The 15,554-nt window shown below is 37.9% G+C and overlaps 1 protein-coding gene across 2 annotated transcripts in view; it reads right to left on the bottom strand.

Annotated features, from left to right (window-relative positions):
• itga9 (integrin, alpha 9) overlaps window positions 1–15,554 on the bottom strand; it is a 109,965-nt gene that overhangs the window by 35,851 nt on the left and 58,560 nt on the right. The window lies entirely within an intron of this gene.

Below are 15,554 nucleotides of genomic sequence, written 5' to 3'. Positions count from 1 at the left end.
TGCGTGTGTATTGTTCTTCGTCTACAGCGCATTTTGAGTTTCTGCACGAGAGCGCCCCCTGGCTTTTGGATGTAGCGGCATTTCACCGTAATTCATTGAGAAACATAGCAAGCATTATCGGCCAATCGATCTGAGCATCCCTACTAAAAACTAAACTTTTTTGGGTCGTTTTAAGAAAAAGCGTCTTGATTTGGGAATTTTTGGATGTTTTTGCTGAGAGCAAGACAAGAATACGGGGAACATTTTTTCTTGAAAATCATTTTTTGCAGTGTAAACATTGATCTCTATATGACAGGGGTTAAAAAAGGAAAATATTTCAAAAAGGAAACAGGATAAAGGATTGTAAAGATCATTATTTACAATAAGACCTGGAATATGGATTAGTAAAATCAATTTAGATTTGTGTCGACTTCCACCATACATCCATTAAGGCTTTTAATAAAGAGTCGTACTAATATCACAAATATCACTTGAAAGCGATGACTCTACAACTGATGGCAATCTTATCAAAGCTTCAATAACCTCGACTTGGCTCTGGACTCAGCGAGTCTGTGAACTGTGAACCATTAAAGAGCCACCAAGAGCTATCAGAAGAACATTTGGAAAAAGTTTGCCGGTGGTGTTCTGCCCCAACACACTTCATCTTCCACTGTTCTGGCCACATGGATCACAGCCCGAGGAGTGTTTCATTTGGCACACAACATGGAAACACTGAACACGTGATGGGAGGAACATGGGAGCAGCGGAGATCTCCTGTGCCCTCTCTCCTCTTCTGTCTATTAGACATCACTAAACCCTTTGATCACTGTATTGTGTCAGCAAGGACCTGCACCTTTTTTCTCCTTTAACACTCTCTCTGTTTCTCTAAGTTTTATCACACTTTCCGTTTGTCCAGCCGCCCATCCCCTTCCTCAGCAGCGTTTAGGGTTTTAACATTGTGCAGTGTACAAGAGCGCACATCCTGCAGCATCACTGCTGATAGAGTTATGACAGGAAAGAGAAGTGTGCTGACTGACCGGACACGTCTACAAAAAAAATATGCAAAAGGGATTGAAAATGGCTATGAGTGCAAATACTGTACCTTTCAAAATTTTAGAAACATTCACTTCATTTATATTTTTCTACAATAACACAAATGTAACAGGAATTATGTTATAACTTTGCAAATTGGTGCTCTTATCATTTTATCAAGCAGCTATTTGAGGTCTTACCTCAAGATGATTTTGAAACAATATTGATGATGTTCACATCTTTTCTGGGCTGCTTTTTTCTAGATCTGCATAACGATTAATTGCGATTAATTGTTTGCAGAATAAAAGTTTTTGTTTACATCATAAAAGTTTGTGTACTGTATATAATAATTATGAATAAATACACACACATGCATGTATAATTTTAAGAAAAAATATATCTATAGATTCAATATTTATATATAATATAAATTATATTTAAATATGTATATACACATGTATATACACATGTAAATATTTCTTAAATATACATGTGTGTTAGGACAGGGACAACGCATCAACGTCATCGATGATGTCAACGCAAAAAATGCGGCAACGCAAAATATGCGCGTTGATTCTTCAGACCCAAAATGGTGTGAGCACTGCGTAAGCGGCGCATGTTTTTTTCAGCGCCCATGTTAACAACCATGCACACCGTACACATGAGCAGCGCGAGCTACCTCTGACTAAGAATGCATTACATTACACTTCTATAGTCTTTTTAATTTTTTGCAGTGTTAAGGAATTCATGTTTTTTTTCATTCAGATATGTAAATCAACATGTATAAATTGCTATTAGTTAATTAATCGGGAGATAATCGAGAATTGAAATCGAAACGGACTGATACAAATGAATCGTTAGATTAATCGATGCATCGAAAAAATAATCGCTAAAAATAATCGTTTATCCCAGCCCTAATGTGTGTGTATTTATATATACTGAATTATTATACACAGTACACACACATACATGATGTAAACAAAAACTTTTATTCTGCAAATGATTAATCGTGATTAATCGTTATGCAGCCCTACTTTTTTCATTATTTTAGTTCAAGTCATCCATTTTTTTTATAAAATTTGGAAAAATTATAAACAAATAAATTGGTAGAATTGCATTTTTGTCCATTAACGTAATTTCAAACATGTGTTGTATATTTAATGTGATTAGAATATGGAGATTTTGTTGTGCATAATCTTTGAAAAATAATGTCACTGCATCACATAAGCATATTAATAAGCCATTCAGAGTCACTGCCTTCAGTTATATGACATGACAGAAGATTACATTTGCTTACTGTAACATTAGACATGCTTTGGACATATGAATTGCTGAAGGGCCTTACATGTATCAGCTGACATCCAAAGGCAGATTTTCATTATAGTATACATCCAAGTCACTAAATGAACACTGTACTGTACTGTTCGTTGTTAAAACGAACTATGATATAAAGACCTGGTGGACTCCTTAAATCCAAGCAAGCGATACGTATCTGATCTTACAGATCTGATCTCTGTCCCACCAGTGACCCCAACCCAAGGGAACCCTAAAGATTAGGAGCTCGCCATGCAGACTGCAGGAACAGACTATGTACCAATTCATTGGCCACATGTGAATCGAGGGGCATGAATGACCTCTTGTTCCCCAATAAAACAAGATTAAGCGTGCACCAACTTCATTTACAATAATCAACCTTCCAGAAATAATCTCCAGACAAAATAAACAGCCAAACACTGATAAGCACCTCTGGTCTCTGTTATCTGGACCGATCAGAAACTTGTTTGAAAAAAATCTGCATGGACAACTACAAGTGAATCATTTATAAGCTGATGTCCCGAAGAGTGTAAACACTGGAAGTGCTTGGAAAACAGTTTGTAAACAGTTTAAACAGTACTTTACATTTGATGCCATCAGCGAAATACAATTAGAGAATTACAAATTATAACCAGTTACATTGAGAAGGCTGAAATCCCCAAAACTGTTTGCTAAACTTAAGTTTCAATAACATGTCAAATAAGAAAAAAAACATGACCCGGCTGGAAATGTGGTATCATAAATGGAATCAACTTTTATGTATTGAACTGTATTAAAGCGATAGTTTACCCAAAATTTAAAAAACACAAAATTTAACGCACTCTCATGTTGTTACAAACCTGTATACATTTCTTTGTTCTGATAAACATGAAGGAAAATATTTTGAGCAATGCTTGTAACCAAACTGGCCCCATTGACTTAAATAGGAAAAAAGTATACTATGGAAGTCAATGTCGGTTCGGTAACAAACATTGCCCAAAATATCTTCTTTTGTGTTCAGCAGAACAAATAAATGTATACAGGTTTGTGACAACATGAGAGGGTGTAAATGATAAAAATTAAGTCATTACTTAAACTATCCCTTTAAGTAATGACTCACTGTACCGTGAGTCTATTAACCAAACTATTAACCTAACATTCTGCACTGCCAATAATCTGTCGCTATATTTCCCAACTCGTATTGAAAATAAATTACATCCGGTCACTTTGTGAGTGCGCTTGTCTCTAACGTAAGAAGTTACTCCTAGTCTGGGAGCTGGAAACCGTCTGGCTTCCCACTTCAGTAAAAAGCCACCGCAAACCGGAGATCCACACAGACTAGACACAACAGAAACAAATCACTCCTTCATATAAGGAAGTACTAGAGGTCATGTGTGAGATCTGACTTGGGCTTTTATTAGTCCGTTGTTAATGATCACCGCTGCCCACCCCCTAACTTTGACTTCCTTTCACTCGCCCCCCATTCTCGCTCTACTATAAACTCATGTATTAATAGAACAGAAGAGAGCGTGCCTGAGGATCTACTGGTGTTGATGGCCTTACGGTGGTATTTGAATGGACCCTGAACAACTGTTTCATACGTGTCATTCACACACACACACACACACACACACACACACACACACACACACACACACACACACACACACACACACACACACACACACACACACACACACACACACACACGCACACACACACACACACACATAAGAGTCGAGCCAAGCAGGTCAGTCAGTCGCCACCGGGCTTCATTGTATGAGCTTGTTTCCTTAAATTGTTTCTCTTTGGCACAGTAAAAGCTTTCACAGAAAGATACGACACTCTTTAACAGCTTCCTAAATATGAACTTAGATGAGACGTCCTTATAATAAACTAGTAATAATAAAGCTAACGTTTGAAAGGAGTTGATACCATTACCATGCTCCAGTATGGTAGAGCATTGCATTAGCAACGCAAAAGGTCATGGGTTCGCACCCAGGGAACACACATACTGATAAAAAATAAATGTATAACTTGTAATGCTTTGGAAAAAAAGTCATTGTCATTGTCACGTATTGGTTACTCAACTGCTTTTTCCTATTTTCAAACCATTGTCGCTTCGGTTTAGGGTTAGATTTGGTGTTTGCGTTAGGATGTCACTTTAAGTAATGGTTTATAAAAAAAAAAAATATTTTTTATATTTTCTAAATTTTAAAATATTGTCACCTGGTGTTAAGGGTTAGAGTTGGGTTTGTGTAAGGATATCATTTTATGTAAATCTAACCCTAAACCAAAGCAACAATGGTAAGAAAATAGGACAAAACAGTTGAGTAACCAATACGTGACAATGACACATAAACAGAAATTTGTGAAACGATCACGAAAAAAAGCGGAAATTCATGACAGTATTATGAAAAATAATCCAAACTTATGTGACTATAGGTACGTAATTTCGTGCGACTGGGCTGATTTTGGTCTAGAAGCCTAATTTTCATCTTGTTTTAAAGAAGACATTTAAAAAAAAATTCTAAAAGGTTTTGAAATATGAAAACTACATGTTTAAACAATATTTCTTGATAGAATAACATTTACATGAAAGATATTGAAGTAAACTCAGGTGTCCCGCTTACGGGACAGTACCAGTTAACAGGCTAATGTAAAATGCATGAAATATTACAGTTATCATGTTACTGTTTATTCACATTTATGTATTCAATATCAGTGCTCAAAAAGGGTGTATTAATAAAAAAATTTTTTTGAAAAAGCTGCATCTGTGCTATTATTTGGCCAAGCACCTTCATAATAAACAACATGTGTATAATGTGTAATTATTCGGGGGGCTGTGGCTCTTGGTAACGGAAAGCATCATAACTATAATTGCTAATATTTTTGGTTAAGGGTTTTGAAAAACCCAACCCCAATGTTCCCATAGTTCTAGTAGAGCATTGCTTTAACAGCACAAAGGTCATGGATTTGATCAAATGCATCACTCGATTCGGATAATATTTACAAAAATAGTTTATAGTATTACTACGTTTACAGTTATGCATTTACTAGACACTTTTATCCAAAGTGACAAAGTCCATTTAGGGAAGTTGTGCCACTAGGCGGCCATGTTTGCACCCCCTCTAGTCATGCGAATGGTAAATGGACTGCATTTATATAGCGCTTTTAACAGACCTATGGCCATCCAAAGCGCTTTACAAGTTTTTGCCTCACATTCACCCATTCATACACTGATGGCGGTGTCAGCCATGCAAGGCGCCATCCAGCTCGTTGGGAGCAGCTGGGGTTAGGTGTCTTGCTCAAGGACACCTCGACACTTGGTCCGGTGGAGACGGGGATTGAACGACCAACCTTCCGGTTTGTAGACAACCTACATGAACCACTGAGCCACTGCTGCCCATGCAAGACTAAAGTTCTATCTACTTGAATGTGGAAAGATACATATCTCAAAAATCACAATTAAAGAGCAACTACTGTATAGTCCGATTCACAATTTTACATTTCCTTTGGTGTTTAAGTGTGTATTAGTACTTGCTAAGGATATGCAAAAGGTACAAACCTTAAAGTAAACAATAATTTGAGTTATTGTCTCTAACGTAATCTCTTTTCTTGGACTAAAACAAACACACGGATTGTAGGCAACAGTTGACTTCCTGGGCCCGTTTACGTGGACAAGACCGACATTATCATAATTCATCCCGCTTTGACTCACAGTCTGTAAGTTAAAGCAACACTATGTAGTTTTTTTACCTTTAAATAATGTCTCTAAAATTATTTCAGTGATGGAACAACTTTTAACTGGACAAATTGTACTGTTGCTGCAACCTGAGCAGCCTCCTAGCTGCTACAAGCACACTCTGAAAGTGGCGGTGGAGGGTAGGAAACACAGCCCAGCCCCTCCCTCTGCCTGCAGAAGAGTGTCTGATACCAGGCACTGTTGCGCTTTCAACCACATGGGGGAGCTGTAAGTCATTTTTACATGGAAACTACATAGTGTTGCTTTAACTCTTGTTAGCATTGCATTGTGAGCAAATCTTTCAAACATGGTAAGGAGCGTCACATTTCCGGCTGACGTCAGTTGGATTCAGGCCAATCACAACGTACTGATTAGCTGGCCAATCAGAGACACAGAGCTTTTCAAATCGTTTTGTACAAAATCAGAGCGTTTGAGGAACGCAAGGATATCTGGAGCTACAAAAATGTACGGTATGTAGAAAAAAATGTGTTTTTAACCATAAACCACGTGAACACATTATATTATACCAAATACAATATATAACGTTACAATAAGCTCTTTAAGCAACACATTTCTGACCAACAATTATTAACTGTAGCCTACCATAAATTTAGCTTCTAAAGCAAAACACTTTAATTTAAAGTCGCTCCCGCGCATGCACACAACGGGAGAGCAGCCATATTGAATGTTGCTTTGTCCCCTATTCATAGTAACAGGAGCGTTCAATCTTGTTACAGAATATTCAATATCTTTGACAACTTACAGTGATTCAATCTATACATTTTATGTGTTATTGGACCTCTTGTTGACCAATTGTGCTGCTAAAACAATGCTCTGCGAACTGAGATACCACTTCCAAAAAACACACAATAATGTTACGTTTCTATAAGAGCTATGTTACCAAACGGATAAGAGATTGGCTAAATGCACAGTTGTATTGTTGATACAGTGTTTCAAAGAGAACTACCCCTGTGAGATGTAATTCGAGACTGTCATTCAGCACTCATGAACACGATTAAAAAACCTCCACAGCCACGAGAGCGGAGAACTGAGTGTGCAATTTACGAAGGGTTGGAACGCAGCCATTCCCATAATCATCAGAGCAATATGAAGATGACTGAATCTGACCTCATACTTCTGAACATGGAGACAGTGGTGAAGAAATCTGCTTATTGAATGATAACAGCTTGTGAAGATCCTGCTTGAAGTTTCACGCTAAGATGTCTTGATGAACTTTGAAAAAAATAGATTTATATCTGGTTTTGTGGTGAATATGAGCCAGCCACGATCTCAGCAGGTTAATGATTCACTAAAGAACCAGAGAATAATAAATTGGTGCACGGCAGAGGGTGAAATATCCTCCTAAAGTCCTCTAAAAGTTATGCGCTTATATTAACACAGGCTTCGATACGGTGAACATGTCAGTTTATCTTGTGAGGATAAGCAGGGCGACTGAGCTCAACTTCTTTCAGCTCTTCAGGGAGGGCAGAGAGGATGATGTCATCTTCGCAGGCGGCGATCGTGATTGGCCGCTCGTGCTCACATGACTTTCACCAGACTGTTCCAAGCATTATTAAATACACATGCAAACGGCACAAACTGGGGCTTTGTTCGGATCAGGACCCTTTAAGCTAAACTCACACATCCTGCTATTAATTTCTGCTTGCACTGTGAGATTTCCTTTTAAGGTAATGTATATATGACATGTATTCAGAGTTATGCTGAAAATATGAAGAACTCCTGCGAAAGCTAAAAATAACCACACATTATTAGTGCAACTTGCAAAATAAAAATCTATTGGTATTGGTCTGCACAAATTAATAGTAAATATTAAAGAGCACATTTCCTTTAGTGTGTAAGTGTGTATTAGTACATGTTATGTTAACGATATGCAAAATGTACAAACCCCAAACGTAAATGATGATGTGAGTTATCGTTTCCAACGTAAATCTCTTTTCTTGGACTACTACAAACACATGGATTTGTGGGATTGGTGATGTAGATAAGACCGACATTATCATAATTCCTCCCGCTTGGACTCACAGCCTGTACGTTAACTCCTGTTAGCATTGCATTGTGACCACACATAATTCATTCATACATTTAAAGGGATAGTTCACCCAAAAATGAAAATATTGTCATTAATGACTCACCCTAATGTCGTTCCAAACTCGTAAGACCTCCGTTCATCTTTAGAACACAGTTTAAGATGTTTTAGATTTAGTCCGAGAGCTTGTTGACCCTTCATTGAAAATCTACGTACGGTATACTGTCCATGTCCAGAAAGGTAATAAAACATTATCAAAGTAGTCCATGTGACATCAGTGGGTCAGTTAGAATGTGTTGAAGCATAGAAAATACATTTTGGTGCAAAAATAACAAAAATTAAGACACTCAGCATCAGTTTTGTTTTCGTCAACGATGACGATAACGAAATTATTTCGTTGACGCACATATTTTTTATGACGCTAACGCGACGATGACTAGCTAAAATGTCTCTAAGGTGACGAAAACATGACGAGACGCTCATAATGCATGTAATTTCTGCCTAGTTTGCGTGAAATCTGTCTGTTTTTAGCTCAAAAGTATAAGCAATGCTGCCGCTTTCTATCCTTGTTTTGGGTCAACACAGTCTCACTCACGCCCACCACCCGGCTGCCGCCATGCCGCGCATGTGCACCAGATTTCAAACAACAACAACAACACATCTGCGGCTGTGGCGAGTTCGAAGGACCGTAGCGGTGACGCCACTAAACGGAAATGACGAGATGATTTATGGACATACTTTCGGTATAATCCATCAGACAGAAAAACGGAATGCATATTGGGAGACGACGGTTAATGTGGCCACAAACTAGGTGGGAAGAATACCACCAATCTCAAGCGGCACCTGAAGGCTCATCACGCTAATATTTTTTAAAGGTAACTAACAAGTCACGCTTTTAACTTATAATATACATTCAATTTTACTCGACAATCGGCTTGTGACACATTTCATGGTAAGCTTAAGGTTTTACATGTATCTGCTTGTCAAACCTAAGCCCATTTCCAATACTTTTTGTGGTGTATTTAAATAAGGCAAGGCACGCGTTTCTCAACTTTATAGGCGAGGTCTCAGCGTAACACACAAACTCAACATGATGGTATATTAGGCTAAACTTTTTTCCTCATAACCTTTTGTTATGACATGCCAGAAGGCACAACGACTAAAACAACGGCAAGCCCTGAAAGACAACCTTAATGCACATTTTAATAGTATTAAATACACCACACTTTTTAACCTAAATTACTTTTTTACTAAAATTGACTTAAACTTGACTAAAACCTTTTTGCGTTTTCGTCGACTAAAACTTGACTAAAACCTTTTTGTGTTTTCGTCGACTAAAACTTGACTAAAACCTTTTTGCGTTTTCGTCGACTAAAACTTGACTAAAACTATAAATTTTACAAGTGACTAAAATGTGACTAAAACTAAAAGCATTTTCGTCCAAAAGACTAAGACTAAAACGAAAACTAAAAGGGCTGCCAAAAACAACACTGCTCAGCATTGTCTACTATTCCGCGTCTGTTGTGAAGCGCGTGCACGAGACTAAAGTCACGTGACTGCAGTGATGCGGATGACGTACGACGCGGCTAACGTGTTATCTGGTGCGTCCCAGCTTTTTTTTGTGCGCCCAGGCTTCGTTACAGTATCTAAATCTAAAATCTAAAACATCTTAAACTGTGTTCTAAAGATGAACGAAGGTCTTACGAGTTTGGAACAACATGAGGGTGAGTCATTAAAGGCACACAAGGCAAGTCTGAGTATTATTTCTCTACTAGCTCCCCCTAGTGTCTGGGAGAAAATGCTTTCTATATCTGAGACTTTACGAGACGGAAGGACAACGGGGCGGATACAGCGAACTTGCAAGTGAGGTATTCTTCCTACAGACGGTAGGGGCGGGCGAGAGAGTCTTCATTCGTCATGTAATGAGTCATTTAACCATATACCGACTTACGAAGATGATTTATTAACATAAAAATGCTGCCTTGTGTCCCTTTAATGACATCATTTTCATTTTTGGGTGAACTATCCCTTTAAGACCCATGACAATACTCAACTTTTCTAGTTTTGATGCCCTGGACAGCCAATGTTTAAACCTACATCCCATATGCAACCAATAATGTGATGCATAAGACAACGTTACTATATAAGGCCTGCAATGAGTAACACAAATCACAAGGTAAAGAATCAAGTCATTGTGCTGCGTGCGTTTGTAAATACATACAGATGTGCAGGTCTAAAACACCATAAACTACACACATGTACCTTAACATGTCTCTTTGTTATAGACTAATATTAGCATTACTGTAAAATATGAACTAATATAACACAAACGTGATCTTTAGACCTGAACAGATAAAGCTTCCTTTAACATACAGATTAAATCTGACGTGAAAAGTGTAAACTCTCAGCGTGGAGGTATTTCTCAGATCCTCCTCCAAAATCCACGGGTTCATCTGAAACATGATAAATTACAAACACTCATTCCTGAGCTATTAGTCCATGTACAGCAATGTCTATATCATAAACAAATCAAACCAGCCGATCTCCAGCAGTTCAGACCTGTGCCAAACCACAAAAGACCCTCACGATGCCAAAACCAAACAAAATTTGTGCTGCATGGTGAAAGGTTTGCTGTGGTTTAATGGTAAGAAAAACAACGTTTGAACCTACATAAAGAAGACCCGATGAAATGGTTTAACAAATGCAATATTTTTTGTTAATATAATATAGGGAGAACATATCAAAGGAATTGTGCTTTTATATAACACTCACTTCAAACTCTGTGTTACTTGCTATTGTAAGTTAATATGAAATGTACAGTATATGTGACCCAGTCTTTAAAATTCAGATTAAAGTCTCATAATGTAATAATGAGATTATGAGCATCAAAGTTGGATTTCACTTCATTGATTTAAATCTCTGACATGATTTTACAGAGCCAATAAATAAAGATATCAATATTATTTTCACAGAATGTTCTTTACATTATATATTATGATTTTATGTATGAAACATTAAAGGGACACTCCAACATTTTTGAAAATATGCTCATTTTCCAGCTCCCTCAGAGTTAAACATTTGATTTTTACAGTTTTGGAATCCATTCAGCTGATCTCCGGGTCTGGCAGGACCACTTTTAGCATAGCTTAGCATAATTAATTGAATCTGATTAGCCATTAGCATCGCGCTCAAAAATAACCAAAGAGTTTTAATATTTTTCCTATTTAAAACTTGACTCTTCTGTAGTTACATCATGTACTAAGACCGAAGGAAAATTAAAAGTTGTGATTTTCTAGGCAGATATGTCTAGGAACTATACTCTCATTCTGGCGTAATAATCAAGGACTTTGCTGCCGTAACATGGCTACCGCAGGCGCAATGATATTACGCAGCGCCTGAAAATAGTCCCCTTGGTTACTTTCAATAGCAGGGGAACAATTTTCAGGTGCTGCGTAATATCATTGCTTTAAATAGGAAACATTAAAACTCTTTGGTTATTTTTTGCACGATGCTAATGGTCTTATCAGATTCAATGAATTATGCTAAGCTATGCTACAAGTGCTAGCGCCAGACACGGAGATCAGCTGAATGGATTCCAAAACACAAAAAATAAAATGTTTAACTCTTGGGGAGCTGAAAATGAGCATTTAAAAAAAAGTGGAGTGTCCCTTTAAATGACTTTAGCTGGATTATCACAAGTTTTTGCAAAAATATAAAGTTCAACGTGCTGTGACGTTTATACTCCTTGTTCTGTTTCAAACCCTATTAAGATGTCTTGCTGTCTACATAGAAAGCTACAGTACTATCATCATTTTGGCATTTACAGATTGCAAGCCCCTCGACTGAACTCCCATGAGAACTGTTGACATTTTTCCCGTGAGAATGATGATAGTAACAAACGTTGGAGTGAGAAAATATGCGACAGCTATCACTTCAATCTGCTGAATGTCTGGCATCTGCTTTAAGTGCGTACACCACACTTTCTTTTACGGTACATTCTTTAACATGAATAAAATATCCACAATGCACCTCTCTCTGACTAAGCGTTTCTAGAGAAAACATAATGCATAATGTGCACAGCGTACATGTATACCGCAAAAGTATTACTATGGTAGTATTTCAAAAACAGCAAATTTCTCCCATCCAAGATTTCACATCCAACAGAGATGCTGTCTCCACCGAAGAAACCCATGGGTGACTACATATACAATAGGATAGGAATAACATGATACACAACAAAAATATAATTCCTGTCCTTATAATAACTTTTATTTGGCTGGTGTGCATAATATAAATAGTGTTTAGTAGCCGACCCTCAGTTGAAACACAACTGGGGTTTATGAAGCAGGAATAAAGAATATGAAAAGATTCACATACAATCATTTATGAAGCACTACAAAAAATCTGTCAACAAATAAAGAGCTCAAATGCAAGACCCTGTAATGGGGCATAAACACCAAACACGAATTCAAAGATTTGCGCGAGTTGATAACATACAAAGTCAATACAAAGACCTGAATAGACGCGAACTCGACGCAAACACGTCTTCATGCACATTGAAAATATTCAACTCAAGTGTAAAATTCGAAGTTAAAGCCTGTGAGTAATCTAGAGTAAGGAACGCTTTGCTTCACATTTGGTGTTAATGCGGCATAAGGGCCGGATCACACAGAACACGTTTATGGAACTGGGAGGCACCATTTTAATAGTTTTTTAAGCTATTTATGCGTGCCGAACACCTCGCGTTTTTGCCACATGTTTGCAGGAGCGCTCTGAGCAGCTGAACTTGAAAAAAGTAAACTCTAAGCGGAAAATGACCCTACGTCATTCGCATTTTTTCCATTGTTCAATACAATGAGAGGAGGATTAAGATAATTTAGTGAAAGTATTTGATGAATGTATAAAACGTGCTGATTAAAAAAAAACTTACTATGTAATACTTTGTATAACTATGATACAGTATTACCACAATGAATATCATCAATAGAAATAATAATAATAATAATAATGAAAAAAGTGTGACAGAGAGAGTAATATTTCATTGTTCAATATGTCCTCTGCTGTTTTCTGTCTACATAAATGCCTGTAAGAACTGATATGCCTGATGTTTTACTTTCCTGTAGGCAGGTGGGTCATGTCAAGCACTCAGTAAGTGTGGGAGAGAGAACAAAATCCTTGACTCTTGCTTTTCATTCCCAGAATTCCAAGCTTGGCCCCCCAAATCAGCCGTTCCCTGATCTTTGCTCCCATTCAAAGCAGTCACTTTATCTGGCCGAACACGGGCACTCCTGCAAAGGCCGGGTCAGTGATACAGACCCAGTAACAATCGCCATAACCAGTGGATTAAGACCAGGTCCTTTTATGGAAGTGACTTTGGTTTGGCTTTTGTAATGTAATGCCACTCAGGGATGACGGGGGATATGGCTTTAATCACTGTTACTCCCTTAAACCCAATCCAAGATAATGTACAATCTTACGTGAAGTATTTAAAGAAACTGACCTTCGGCTTTTATAGTCTTACATCATTGTGTGTGACATCAGATTGTATCAGATCATTTGTCATATAAATAGCAAGCTGACAGGAGTCTAAAAAATATTACTATTTCTACTTATGCTGCTGCCAGAGATTTGACACAACAACAAATACATAGAGATACAACTTCCTTTAGGGACAATATGTATGTCAAAGTCTTCCTGCATCCTTCAAACTAAATTCACTGAAATCCAACTGAACCTAAAGAGTTACTGATTTAAAACATCCACGTAGACATATACAGTAGATACTTACACAACACTGTTAATACACATTTTTACATGGCTTGTTGAAATGCTTGATTCTGATTGGCCAGTCGCATGTTTGCAGGTTTGTTATTCCCAGATAACTAGTGGCAGGCGGTGACTTCTTTTTTTTCGAGGGTGCTCGATGTGAAGTTGATCACAACATGTATATAGGCCGTCATGTGTGTGGTTTGTAATTTCAAAATATGTATCCTATGTGCATTACGTGTTTTGTCAAAATAAGCGCCTGCTGCAGACGCGTCCAAAGGGTTCATGATACAAGAGACGCTCGTGTTTGCCAGATACTCGCATAATCTCATGCGTAATTTACTGTTAAAGGAGTGTCTTGCATGTATTTTGTGAACGTGAGCGTCTCTTTAATCATAAACGATTTTGACGCGTGTGCAGCAAACACTTATTTTGACAAAACACGTGATGCACATAATTCACATGATGCAACAAACACATATTTTGAATTTGCGCCCATCGGAAGAGCAGTCACGAGCCGCCACTGTTCTATCCATCCATATCTGCTTTTCAATATTTATATTAACGCCACATAAAAAGACCTGAATTTAACTGTCCAGTGAAATGTTTATAAAATGAAACTGCATGTGCTGAAATGTTTTATCTCTTTGTAGAAGCCCTATGAGCATCAGTTATATTCTGATGGTTCAGGGCAACAGCGACAGATGTTTCCTCTGTCTGATGAGATCAGGACTCAACTGGTCTGCAGTTATTTTGGGTCCATTGTTCTCCTAATGTAGAGGTGCAAATCTCAATATACTGCACATGGCCTGGACAGTAAACTGGGTTACGTACTGTGTATGTGTATGCTGCGTGTTCAAGATGCCCACACTGAAGCCAGAGAATAAAAATGTATCACTAGTAATTCACTAGTGTGACCGTTGTTTAATGTTGGTTTTAAGTTCTGTCAGATATACAGTATTGTCTTTACAATATGAACGCGCATGTACTGTAATGGAACACCACGTGCATGAACACCACCACAAAGTTGTAAACACGAGTGGGGAAACTTGAGATTTTCTTTTATGAATTAGAATCAATGTTGAAATCAATGGATGCAACATCTGTAGCTGATGGATGTCGAACTTTTTTTTTAATAAGACGTCTGGACGTTGCAGTCAAGCGGGCCGCACAAGCCCTGAAAAGTGAAGCCAAAACGTCTCAATCGCCCCCCAGTGACTGGTCCCAGTATAGGTCAAAACCCCCGCCTCCCCATGTTATTCAATGGGACTTGAGACCAACAAAAAAAAAAAAAATTACACTTCAATTATCTTTTTTCCGAAGCTGTCATTTACTGTAGTTTTTATTACGCTGATGTAAATTCAAATGTTTGTTTTTAAAATAAGTTTGTGTTTAGTTAGTTATTTAATGATATAAAAACATGGTGTCACGTCATGATTGACAGCTGTGATATCGTGTGATATGCGCATTCTGCGAGAGCAAGAACGGGGTCTTGATTTCGCGACTTTACTTCCTGCTCACTACTGCGCAGGACTGGTCCCGAAATCGCTACTGCGCAGACTCAAGACCCAAGATGTCAGCGCCATATCGGGACACTGGCGGCTTCACTTTTCACCAATGTAAGAGAGCGAATAGGCGTCGTCCTTCTTTTTTACAGTCTATGGTTGCAGTATACAGCAGCTTCAAAAATGT

Source organism: Misgurnus anguillicaudatus, chromosome 11, assembly GCF_027580225.2.
Source record: "Misgurnus anguillicaudatus chromosome 11, ASM2758022v2, whole genome shotgun sequence".
Classification (NCBI taxonomy): domain Eukaryota; kingdom Metazoa; phylum Chordata; class Actinopteri; order Cypriniformes; family Cobitidae; genus Misgurnus; species Misgurnus anguillicaudatus.
This window is presented reverse-complemented; position numbering and strand designations above follow the sequence as displayed.